A 13,658-nucleotide genomic window follows, 5' to 3' on the forward strand; every position below is an offset into this window, starting at 1 on the left:
GTTTATTCCACGCGAATCTCCTCATCCAGATTTTTACCTTAATACCCAACAAGCCCTATCGGCGTCACTCTAAATTTTCCCTCAATCTATGACTCACCACGACCATCTCATAACTAGAACCAGAAAGCATGTTCATAATTGTCCCACGTGATTCCTCTCAATGAGACATATATTTTGGTACCCCACAATTTCTAGCAGGATCATTTGGAGTTTTATTCAAATCTGACTAACCATGACCCTCAAGACTGTAAGCAGGACACGTTATTTGTGTGCCCCACTAGATTACCCTAATTTAGACGTTGTATTTGATACCCCATTTTCAAGGCCTCAACTTGAATTTTAACCCAATCTATGACTCATCTTGACTACTTCATGATTAGAACCTTGAAGCCTTTTTTTGTCCAACGTGATTCCCCTCATCAAGATCAAAAATTAGATACCCTACACGCCCGAGCTCGGTTTCAAGAGCGGGGACGAGCGGGGACAAGAATAACGCTCGGGGACAACAAACGAGCATTCTGGGTTTAAGACTAAATTATCGTTCACGATGCCATTGTTTAAATCGAGAAAAAATTTGACTTGGGCTGACCATGCAGTGAGACAAACCTACAACCGGTGGACAATTAGGTTATGGAATGAACGCCAAGAGATCGGTATAGAAGAAGGGGACTGCGAATAACACGATTGAGGGACGAACTGCAGAAATTCCATACCCAGCTTTCTCGCTCAGAATTCCGACATCTCAGGAACCTAGCAAAATTACTTTAGGAAAATGATATTTGGCACAAAGCAAGAAGTCAACATGAAGATAAAAACACTAGAAGAAGTTTCCAGGATTCTGAATAGTTTATGTGCAATTCGCTTTTAAATGTTACTATGGGATAGTTTTCATGGCTCAGGAACCTAGCCGCAAAACGTGCAAGACTTGAAACTGTGCGCAAAGGTAGTGTTAACCCCCAATATTAGCAGCGAAAAATTATTTTACATTACGCTGAATAACTACAGAGTAATCGCTGTTGAAAGGACTGCCATGAGCGGGAAAGCTGCACATGCGGGGGTAAACTGTAGACCCGAGTAGCGGTGGACAGGAGCGGTTGGAGTTTAATTAGGGAGGCCTTTGTACCGCAGTGGCCCTGAGCAGGAGGATGATGACGATGATGCTGTAAACTATTGTATAAACAATTCATACATTTCCTTTCTATTTTGGCACGTCTTCCCAGTAATAATAGGATCACAGTACCGGTTTAAGAGAAGAGAACGAAGACCTTTCATACGAAAATTACTAGTTGAGTCTTTATTCAGTTCATAAACATCCAACATGTACTTAGTTTTTAAGCAATTGACCTAAAACTATATTAGTGCATTAATATAACGCACAAAAGTATAGGAATTACATTGGTAACAAAACACTACTTTTTTTCTATATTTCCCTTCAGATTCCAGATACGAAGCTCGTCGGAAGATGCTGTGATTACTCTTGTCAACAAGTACAGCAGTGCCCACCGAGAACAATATTTAGCATAGGAAAATAAAAGTAATAATTACACCATTCTACATTTGTACTTTGGTGTTGGTGGGCGGTTAAAAATCGTTTCATATAACATAAGTTCTAAGCTAACAAAATCCCGCCGCTTTGACTGAATACCCCAACGTGTTTTATTGTGTGTTATGGTATATTAATCACTTATATGTTCTCTTCTTAGCCCCACATGAGCTGAATGAATAGACTGCATGCTGAGCATATTCCAAGACCTGTTTTAAGACAAAGTTTTGTTACCAGTGTGTACCTGCCGAACGTAGAACAATCCTGCGTAATTTTAGTATATAGATAGACTGTGAAGAGGAAATGCCCTGTGGAGCGCTTCCTCGTGATTTATTTGCTAAAATCAATACGCTAGTAGAGGAGCACGATATGTTTGTGCGGAGCTCTTTCGTGCCCCAGTAAACAAGCAATGCCATGAATGTCTTGAAAGCAGACGAAATAGTGGCAATATCTGCAGTCATGGACAATTCAAATGCAAACGGCAGAGCGCAGGGCGAAGATACTGGCGCCGTCACCAGGCAGCGTTCGTCGAAAAACGACGGACTTGCGCTGTTGAGATGTCGGGTGTGAAGGGGCATGTCCCACGGCGATTTGTCGCCCTGTCCCCGCTAGTATGCTTGCCTCGTCGCCATGCCGCAAGAGCGCTGCAAGCACTGCAACTACTACCGCCGCTAGAGCTGATGTTGTTGGCCCAGTTGAGAGAAACGCTTTGCGTAATTGCGTGCAAGCTGCCAAGAATGCGCGTTTGTTTGACGAAGTCACGGGTGAGGCAATTCGCGGATTTGGTGCTTGTGGCAAACCATAAATATAACACCAGAATTAGTCTCCAATGGTTTACATTTACTGCAAGCATTGTATGGGCTGAGCATAATAATGAAAGAATTTTAATATTCACAAAAAGTAAGATGATAGGCATGTGCAATCATTCTATAGGCCAGTTTTCCTTTCACAACATTTTTGCGGCCTGATTTCTTTCTGGCAGGCACCTTAGTGCTTCTAGAAATCGCCGGAGCATGGTTAGGGCACCACCCAGCTGTTCATCGTTATTTGAACAAATTACTCCCTTCCACATGCAAAAATATGTTTGCAATATCACGCCGGCAAACACGGGGAGCAGGTGCTTGGGTAAGTCGAGCACGCAGTTGCCGCAGATAGTATATCGCGCCACATTCGGGACAATTCTTTTCAGCGCTCTTAGGGCATGGAGACAAGGCAAGCGTGCGAGCGAGCAGAGGGCAACATATCGCAATGGGGAACGCATCCTCACTTCCGAATTCTCAACTGCGCTTGTCCTTGTGCTTTCCCTGGGCGCTACCAGGTGACGGCACAGGTTTTTTCGGCCATCCGCTCCGCAGTTTGTATTTGAATTGTCCATGACTGTACGTACATTGTGGAATCTTTCTCAGGACCCGACAAGTTGCATCCCTGGGCACAAGAAAATCTTCGAGCGTCCAAATTCTCTCTCTCACAGCTTATTCTAACTTATTCTAGTACGGATCACAAGCCAGCAAGCGAAGTTCAAAAGCAATCATTACTGGTGAGGTGGCTTGCTGACTAGAGCTCGAGCCACATTCTTGCTCGGTTTACAAGCATTTTTTTTTGATGAAGTTGACAATTTTTCTGAGATTATCATTGATTCCAAAGCATGTGAAAGACGTTTTGGTATTCTGGGGCAATGAAATTAACATATTAAAAACGTCCTTCTGAAAACCTCCTAGAGAACTTTAAATATTTTAATTACGGACAGCTGATAGGGCATTTATTATACCTGTCTAAATATGCAGAAAAAATTGACACCACACTGAAATTCTCATTCACCTACTTTGATAAACAAAACTGTCATTTATTTTTCACACTTCTTGCCTGTCAAGCTCGCCTTGTGTTGAAGTTTAAAGCAGATGCTTGCGTTCATTGCACCCAGCTCCGACGTGGTTCAGGCAGACTCATTTTTTCACCCCTCCTGAATTCAAACATTGCTCTTAAGTTGATATAAAGGGTGGTGCAATGCTTTTGCCTTGGTAAAAATATACGTAAAGATTTTCACGTTAAGGTATTCTGTTTCTTTTTATAATTCCCCGTAATGCTCAAGGGAGCCGGGTAGTCAGTGTCGTATTCACGGTGTTAGAGAACATTTTTGCACCATAGAAAATAAAGTGAGGGGATATTTGAAGTTCTGAGGTCTAAGTAGCATTTAAATCAGAAAACGTAGGGTTGTGCAACAACCCACACAATAAAACTGTCGTCTACGTTTGTATGAGCAATAGATCTGGTTGTCAGAAATGTTGTGTCTATCTCACAACACTGCGAGCGCACCGGTTTTTCCGTCAACAGATCAAGTCACTCAAGGGCGTTGAGTGAGAGCGTGGAAAGAGGGCATGCTGCGATATTGGAGTAGTGGAGCGCTGGTGAGGATGCTATGGAGTAATTATGTCAAACCTCGCATGACAGCTGATTCGAGTGCTGTAGGGCCGTTTTATTCACTTCCCGTAGCAGCGGGAAATGCGAGACGTGCTCCCTCGTTTACGCGGTATATATTCAAGTATGAAGCTAGGGTGATCGGTCAAAAATTAAATCTGAAATGATGACGACAGAATGCTGGTGCTACCTAACAATAAAGAAAGGTAAAATTGGCTAAAGCCACTACAGAACAAACTGAACATGACCGGTGAGACGGTATTTCTCTAAGCAAGGTTTTGAATTTTCGCGAGGATTGGATGAGAAAGGCCCCGTTGTGAACTGCTAAAAAAGCAGGAAGGCATGCACTCCTCAACGACCATTGAATTGGCCAGGCAGTTGATGCGTTCTTCATACATTTCTACAAAGATCCACAAAAATCTTGGATTTCTTTTTGCTTGAGTCCACACTTCTCTACTAGGTACGTATAGAGCTAGATACTTATATACATGCCGCGTGACACTCAAACATTAGAGAATATTTAAATGCAACTTCAATTCGCAAAAACCTCAGGAAGAACACACATAATTAGGTGAAAACAACAATACCATACGATCATTCGGAGTTTAAAAAACAACGGGGAATGCAACCTTATTGGGCTGAGTACAGTCAGGAACAGCATAGCAACTACTATAGAAAACTAAAAGAAAATTCAGAAGTTTCTTTTTTTGGTATGCCGAGAGACGTTTCAAGTCGTGTTATACCTCATTTCTATACCTCAAAGACGTAATATGCATCCATCAATTCCTCTAGGAATGCGAAAAAAATCTTAGTAAGGTGTGGTATTTTGTCCTAAATTAAAGTTTCGTGTTTTCTGCAATATAATTAGGAGCACTTTTTGTAACATTGTTTGAACAAGATCGTACTGCTTAGCCGAGATAATGAATTCTTCAGTGTACAAGGAGACATACAGGGAATGCCAATACACAAGTTTTCTTTTCCAAGATAGTGTCTAACGTGCTGGTGGGGTATTCGAACGTCCTGGTGGGGTATTACAACCAATGAGATGCCTAAACTGCTGCCGTGCACTGCATTATGTACTCCCTGTGGATACCTGAGTTGCATTTCTCAGGTAGGTGAAGCCGAAACGGGTAAATTCAAAAGGCCACCAACCGCTTTTCCTCACTACAACAGGATTGACTGCTCTGGTACAGTAGTCGGCTGAATTGGAAAATTTCGGGAATGGTAGTTCTTACAGGGAATGTATCACGTTTAATAGGGAAACGCTGGACTCCATTCTTAAAGTTTGCACATGGGGATGGTATTTACTGATTCCATGCTGAACACTTATTTGCCACTTATTTCTGAACACCGAAAAACTGTGTATTGTATACCGTGCGATTCGCCTATGCAGAACATTGAACGCGTGCTTGCAGAAAATTCTAAACATGTTTTCCCACTGCTGGAGTTGAAAAAATCTACGTGAAAGCTGATAAATTATTGGTGCAACCCAGGAGAGACTGCAAAGCCAACATGTTTAAATTTCAACGTGCTCCCTTCAACCTCAAAGCGTGAACGTATGATTGAGAGAGCGTTGCCCGAGCCTCTTAGCAAATGCGTAATAGTTGCTTAACTTCCTGATTACACTAGCGGCGCTTCAAGCCACAGCAAAAAAGCCGCGTCTTAAGTTCTTGCATTGGGGTCGGGGTGTAACAATATCTGCCATGAGGTGTGTTTGCAACGCTAACGGCTACTCTGTTTTGCAGGGCTGCATCGACACACCTGTTAGTCAGCTCTGTAACCAATATTAGTATTACTATAAATTCAGCGGTAGGCCAGAGAGAGCGGCCGGTTAGCAGTTTCAGCCATGACAATATTTTAAATAACTTCGAAAGTGCTGTTCGAAACAGGACTTTCGAAATAGTGGGCTCCCTATTGGGGGCGCAAGGCTCCACAGAATTCTCAGAGTTTTATCCGAGAAATACAAACAATGTCTGACTGCGATGGGTGGTGGCTGATGAGGCTCACAGTAATGGGTTTTGGTGCAGGGCTCTGACAGCGAGAGAAAGTTACGGGGGGTTATTTCCCAGCTCATCCTGAAAACAATTGAAACTTTCCACTGATGATTTGCAGGTGAGGGGTATCTCGTGCAATAGAAGTGAGCAAACAACTTTGAGTGAGCTCCCTGGTCCTCAAATACTAGGTAACCAGAGAAATTCCGCAAAACCTGCTCTTTTGCTGAGCTTTATATCCAGTGTTTAAGTGGTTTTAGAAATGATGTTGGCAACTTTTGCCAAAAAATTATTGAAGCTGCATCCACACGCCGGACTTGAATGGCGAAGTTGTTGTAGGTAAGCATGCGGACATATTGTTATAACTTAGTATCATTGATTATTTCCATATTTGCAGTCCTACTAATAGTCGTCTTTTGCTTCAAAGATGTTTCTTCGTCTTCTTCGCGGCGAGTAATGCACGCAAAGGCATCCTCATAATTGTAGACTTTAAAGACCTCAACTGGCGAAGCTTCTTTAAGTCGCACTACTCTTAAATTTACCACAGCGAAGCTGCAGAATTTCTTTATACGTCAGCACTGAAGGACACATCACCGCGCATGTCTGCAAGTTCGAAATAGTTTATCTACATGTTCTCTTGATACTTTCCACTGTGCTAGTAGCAGTCATCGTCAGATGCATCGATGTCGAAATGCTGATGATGCCAAACACTACAGGCGTGGTATCGCATCACGCCAGCGCTTGAGTTTCTCTTTCGCTAAAGTCACTGCGCGAGCCAGAAATGCGGCGGGCGCCGCGAGGCATGCGCTCACCAGCGGTCCACATTTCTTGGTATGTTTTTCTGCAACACCGAACTTGTGGCTTGTACAACAGCTACGCTGTTAAAAACACAAAATTGGAGCACCACCGTAGCTCTATTGTGTGGTTATATGGTCGTTGTAGGATCCACGTCCAAAGTTACCCGTATTAAGCGTTTTATGAGGGGTTTATATTCATCAACATAATTGCACTCCTTGGGAAAATCTGTTGATATTGCTTCAGTCTCTGTGAAGGAAAGTGCGGAAGAATGACGGTTCGTTGTGTGTTTGTGCTCTGGGTATGTTAAGAGAAAGCAATTCGTAGTATATAAAAAAGTAGCATTTTTATAAGGAGCGTTAGCAGAGCCTTGAGGAGACCCCTTTGTTGTAGCTTATATAAGTGATGTGTCCTAACATCCCAATATAACAGACAATGTGCCACAGAAAGAGCTACTTGTTATATAACAAATCGTGAGTTTTACGCAATAAACCCACACCTGGGCTATACCATTCGCCGAACTAGACGGCGCCAAAGCAGATTTGACCACATAAAATTTTAGCCGCGCCCCTTAACAAAGACAGACTGGCGTTTTGCGTTTCGCCTCCATCTGAAAAGCAATTACTGGGGCAGGCAGTACAACCTGTGTCCTGGAGCTCAGCAGCACAATTTGGAAACCGTAGAAAGGATTTGAGAAGGTAATAAATGTTTTGTGAGCAATGCTGGAAACAGAAATAAATGCAATGAAGGGGGTTCTAGACAGTTTCGAACGGAAAACAAAATAAAGGGAAATAACAAAGCACAGTTACCCAGTGTCTCGATGGTCCACTAGACATTTTCACAAATCAAATAAGGCGCTCGTCGTAATTTTGTTGTTTTATTCCAGTGTTGTACGGAACGGCGTTACAAGGAACGGCGTTCCTGGAACTAGTTCCTTTTTGGAGGAACGGAGGAACGCCACCGTTCCATTAAGGGTCGGTGGAACTGTAACGGTAACTCGTTACGTTTCTGAAGGAACGGCAGGAACGGCGTTCCTGCCGTTACATCGCTAGGATTTGGCTGTTTTTGATGCCAAGGCTCGAGTACAAAAATCCACAAAGCGCTACTGCGTTTTTCTTCCTATAAGATGGTCAGTATGCCCGCCCTACAGCCATACGTGCTTCCTCGAAAGTGAAATGCAGAAGAATAACCACGCAGCAGGCCACAGCTTGTGCTTGCTTTCATGCTGGTTGCTTACACGGGGTTCGACGGGTGAATAGCGTAGCCACGAGAATGCTTTTCACAATTCATCGTTTGTCTGGGGAGGCCAGAATGCGCGTCTGGCCGATAGAATTGTTCCTTGGCGTGGAAAGAATAGAGAGTTTTAGCAGTCCGTCCGTTCTGTCGTATGCGTTGTTACTGGGTTCACCGGGACCCGGCTGGGCACTTGGGCATTCGTCGCGGTAGGGGGATTAGTTCCGCGGGCCTGCCTTCGCCATGTCCCTGCCTCCGCACCCTTCCTACTCGCTCTTCCGCGCGCTCAGGAGCAGACCGGTTAAGGTCAACCCGGTAACAACGTAGCCAACAAAACGGACGGACTGCTAAACGGTATCCGGACATTTCGGTGTCGGACATTTCGGTCCAGGACGTTTCGGTGTGGACATTCCTGTGCACGGACATCTTGGTGCACGACGTCTTGGCCCAGACATTTTGAGTGAGGTGATGTCCCAGGCATTCTTTGAACATTTTAGCTTTTTTTATGAGTTCGTGACTTGATATGATTTTACGTTCGAGACTTGTGCTTGCGCCGCCGTTCGTGGAAACAAACGCTAAACCCTGGCGGAGCATTGCCACGTGAAACCCAATTTCTGTAGCAGATGGTAAAAATTAATGTTGTTAATTTGGATCCGTTCAACCATTTTTCGTTATTTTAACATTCATGTGAACAACCCTAATACTTTAAGTGTTACCAAAGCGCTTTCCTTTCACTTCACCAAACGGTGCAAGACGCTGCTGCTTGTAGTCCCCCCCAGCAAAACTACCGCAAAAAAACAGCAGAAAAACGAGGTCGATTAGGCGCGTGTGCATTTCGTTTTATTATTCTCTCAATCAATCTCGCCTTCGTTGCATTCGGTGTCAGTTGAAACTAACAAACCAACGATCGCACTTACGGTGGCGCGCCGGCAATCATCCCCCTAAGTAGAGAGAGAGTGGTGTCACTTGTGCTTCACCATTGCGTCCACTGGACTTCGAAAACTTGAGGACGACTGTTGCCGCTCTCGTCACACTAGCCTATTCATTTTTTTTTTGCTCCTGATAATGGGAGGGTGTCCATGATATGCGTGACTTGATGAGTTAATTCTGAAGGGGGCGACAGAAGGCGCAGAAAGAGCGATTCCTGGAGTGGGGGCGCTGTCGATATGACCGCGACGCGCGGAAGGGCGTAGCCAGCAAACGATAGAGGCCATTGTGTTCTCGGCGGCTTTTTGGGTGGCTTTTTGTGTCACATTATAGAGGTTTTGGGCGCCCATGGTGAATGTAAAGCTTTTTATCTGTTTAAACGCGAAGTGCGCTATGTCATTGTTCTGAATGCATCACCCAATTCCTGCAAAAGCCTCCACTAAAAGGCTAGCAGTATGTTCTAAATAAAAAAATAAAAACATCACTGCGGTTACGCTTCGGAGACGGTGAACTCCACCACGCCAGTAGGATTTTCAGGGGAAACAGAAATTATATGGATGAAAAAGAAATCTGGTCGAGATTCGAGAGTACAGGCGAAAAGTGGGAGGGGGGGTGCTAGAACAAAGAATTAAAATGTGGTAAATGTAGGCTCGTAAACATTAAACGAAGGTTGGTTGTCCCGAACACAATGGGTGGAATTTGTATGCACAACCGGTACGCGCTTAATAAACATTTAGGACATTAGAACCTGCGGCTCTTTTCCAAAAGGCTCGTTTTTCCTCCCCGACAATGTCCTAGACCAGTGTTCGCGAATTCATTTTAGCAAGGCAGCCCAGCCCTTTTAATACTCTTCATAAGGTTTTCTTCATTCTGGGGGGCTATCTAATGTTTGTTACTTTTTGGATATTGAGAGTGTGCATGTAATTTATGTAATTTGAGGGTGTGTAATTTACAAAAATACAAAAGAGGCGATCGTAAACACGGGTAATTGTCTTAGCTAAAAAAGAGCAAATATAAATAAACAACCTGTCATATATGAAAAAAGAAACATGTGCTAAAGAATTCAATCGGCTGCATAACAGGTTTCCCCAGGAAGAGGTATTAAAATATATATATACATGTAGAATTTCTAAAAATACCTGGCAAAGATTGAACATGACATCAATCAAACAAAATAAATTGACGGCTCCAGATTGTTGTACATGACCCACGTTAAGCGGAAATAAAAATATAACGGCTCTCGCAAACAGGCAAGCACCGGATAATTTGGTCGCCGAAATGTCCGTACACCGAAATGTGCGTGCATCGAAACGCCCGTACACCGATATGTCCGTACACCGATGTGTCCGTACACCCAAATTTCCGCACCGAAATATCCGGCACCGAAATGTCCTCGAGCCGTCTGGAGTTTGTCCGGTGCTCCCTGAAAAAATTCACCTAGGCGCGTTTCTTTTGATTATCTTTATCTCCAGATAATCTGCTGCCGGTGGTGTTAATATTCGTATAATATACGTAGTTCGATGTGAATTTTAAATGCCTCACTTAATTTCGACCCAGGATTATCCGACACTATATTTACATTTAAAAACCTAATTGTAACGTTAATGTAACGACACATTCCAATTTTCGAAGTGGAACTGAAACGCGTTCTTTTCGTAATAAAGGAACTTGTAACGGGAACTCGTTTCAAAATTGGCAAGGAACGAGGAACGAGCTTTCGTTCCTATTTTGGAGGAACGTGTACAACACTGTTCTAATCTCATTATTTTGAGGTTGGAGGAGTCCAAATTGCTGTAGAAAATATTAACGAGAAGTAATTACCATTTGGTTTAGCAGCTAACCAATTTTCGGCGGAGTGAAAGTTCTTGTGCAGCGACGTAGCCATAAATATTTTCCGAAGATTTTATACTCCGCCTGTAAGAACATTTAAAAAGATAGTCTGCGCTCCAAAACTATCTAATCCTTGTTTTTTTATCTCATTCTCGTTTTAAATTTAAATTTAAGAATAGGTGTGTAAGAAGCATTACCAACGTAATAGCCGTAAGAATCGAAATATTTTCCAACTAGAACATTAAGGGGTTGTTTTGGCACCGAAAGACCTCCACCTGCAAAGTCCGTGATCCTGTGTATAAAGGCTTGCGGAATTCTGGAGACCTAGGTTTCTATAAAAAAAACGTGGGCTTGCTTTTTCTAGTGAGGGTTGTGACCACATGTGGTGAACGCGAAGATAAACCATGGGAGAGGCGACTCTATGATAGCCTTGAGAAGTAATCGCATTTAAATTGTTATCATCATCATCATCATCACCAGCCTATGTACGCCCACAGCAGGGCAAAGGCCTCTCCCATTATTCTCCAATTACCTCGGTCCTGTGCCAACTGTGACCAATTTATCCCCGCAAACTTCTCGATCTCATCTGCCCATCTAACTTTCTGCCACCCCCTGCAACGTTTGCCGTCTCTAGGGATCCACTCTGTTACCGTTAATGACCAGCGGTTATCTTGCCTTCGCTTTACATGCCCTGCCCACGTCCATTTCTTCTAATTAATCTCTACTAATATGTCCTTAACACGTGTTTGTTCCCTTACCCACTCCGCTCTCTTCTTGTCCCCTAATGTTACACCTATCATTTTCCACTCCATTGCCCGCTGAGTCGTTCTCAATTTAAGTTGAACCCTCTTAGTGAACCTCCAAGTTTCTGCCCAGTAGGTGAGTACCAGTAAGATGCAGCTCTCATGCACTTTTTTCTTCAGCGACAATGGTAGGCTGCTATTCATTATCTGAGAATGCCTGCCATATGAACCCCACCCCATTCTGATCCTTCTAATTATCTCTGCCTCATGGTTGGGATCTGGGGTGACAACTTGGCTTAAGTAGATATATTCGCTTACCACTTCCAATCACTCGCCACATATCTCAAACCGCTGTGCTGTCCCAAGGTTATTGATCATTACTTTAATTTTCTGCATATAATTTTCAGGCGCACGGTTCTACTCTGTTCGCCCAGTGCGGAAAGCATGCGTTGCAATTCGACCCCCGAGTTGCTTAGCAAGGCAACGTCATCAGCAAATCTGAGGTTACTGAGGTATTCTCCATTAACCCTTACTCCCACCTGTTCCCAATCCAATGTTCTGAATACTTCTTGTAAACATGCTGTGAATAACATTGGAGATATTGTGTCTCCTTGTCTGATACCCTTCGTTATAGGTATTTTACTGTTCTCCCTTTGGAGGATGATGGTAGCTGTAGAGCCATTGTAGATATCCTCTAGTATTCTTACATAATGCTCATCTACCCCCTGGTTCCGTAATGCCTGAATGACTGCTAGGGTTTCGACCGAGTCAAATGCTTTCTCATAATCTATGAAGGCTATATATAGGGGTTGAGTATACTCGGCGCATTTCTCTATCACCTGTTGATCGTGTGAATATGATCCATTGTTGAATAACCCTTACGGAACCCTGCTTGTTCTTTAGGTTGACTGAAATCTAAGGTTGCAGAGATTCGGTTAGCGATTACCTTGGTAAATACTTTGTAGACGACTGACAGTAAGGTGATCGGCCTGTAATTTTTCAAGTGCTTCATGTCGCCTTTCTTATGCATTATGATGATGTTCGCGTTCTTCCAAGATTCCGGTACCATTGCGGTCATTAGGCATTGCGTATACAGGTTAGCCAGTTTTTCAAGTACAATTTCTCCGCCATCCTTCAAGAGGTCTGCTGTTAGCTAATCCTCACCAGGTGCTTTGCCCCCTTTCATTTCTTTCAAAGCCTTCCTCACTTCTTCGGTCGTTACTGGTGGATGTCTATCTCATCTGAACTACTGTCTCGTTCGGCATTATCCTGGATGTCCCAGCTACTGTACAGATCCATATAGAACTCCTCTGCCACTGTGACTATTTTATCCCTATTTGCGATGACATTGCCTTGCTTATCGTTAAGTGCACACATCTGATTTTTCCCCACGCCAAGACGTCTCTTCACTGCTTTCAGGCTGCCTCCGTTCTTTACAGCGTATTCGATCCTCTCCATATTATACTTCCGTTTGTCAGCTGTCTTGCGCTTATTGATTAACTTCGAGAGCTCCGCTAGATCTATTCTGTCAGCTGCGGTAGAGATTGTCATGGTTTGCCGTTTCCTGATTACATCTGTCGTCTCCTGTGAAAGTTTACCAGTATCCTGTCTAGCCATAGTGCCCCCGACTTCTACTGCACACTCCGTGATAATGCGTGTAAGGTTGTCGCTGGCTTCCTGTGTCGTAAGCTCGGCTTCCTCGTTAAGAGCGGAATATCGGTTCTGCCGCGCGATCCTGAATTCTTCTACTTTACGTCTTACTGTTAGCTCATTTATCGGCTTCTTTCGAACTAGCTTGTTGCGGTCCCTCCTCAAATCTAGCTTAATTAGAGATCTTACCATACGGTGGTCACTACACTTCACCCTTCCGAGCACTTCCACATCCTGCGCGACGCCAAGGTTATCGCATAATATGAAGTCTATTTCATTTTTGTGCTTGCCATTCGGGCTCGTTCAGGTCCACTTCCGACTCCCCCGTTTACAGAAGAAGGTATTCATTATGCGTAGGTTATTCCGTTCTGCAAACTCAACTAGTAGGTCCCCCCTTGTATTTCTACAGCCCAGACCATAGTTCCCAACTGCCCTTTCTGCAGCCTGATTCTTGCCTACTTTAGCATTGAAGTCCCCCATAACTACGGTATTCTGTGTCTTTATTTTGCCATTGGCGATTCCACATCTTCA

General features: G+C 43.7%; 1 long non-coding RNA gene across 1 annotated transcript in view; it reads left to right on the forward strand.

The window, feature by feature from the left end:
* The window catches only part of LOC144139416 (uncharacterized), an 83,498-nt gene extending 81,959 nt beyond the window's left edge, over window positions 1-1,539 (forward strand). Inside the window, exon 4 of the long non-coding RNA XR_013316199.1 lies at window positions 1,437-1,539. This is a non-coding gene — a long non-coding RNA (uncharacterized LOC144139416). The remainder of the gene's footprint in view (window positions 1-1,436) is intronic.
* The last annotated feature ends 12,119 nt before the right edge of the window (window positions 1,540-13,658 follow it).

The sequence above is a fragment of the Haemaphysalis longicornis genome, unplaced genomic scaffold, assembly GCF_048455015.1.
Source record: "Haemaphysalis longicornis isolate Haplotype H1 unplaced genomic scaffold, Haemaphysalis longicornis Haplotype H1 scaffold_5, whole genome shotgun sequence".
In the NCBI taxonomy this organism is placed as follows: Eukaryota; Metazoa; Arthropoda; class Arachnida; order Ixodida; family Ixodidae; genus Haemaphysalis; species Haemaphysalis longicornis.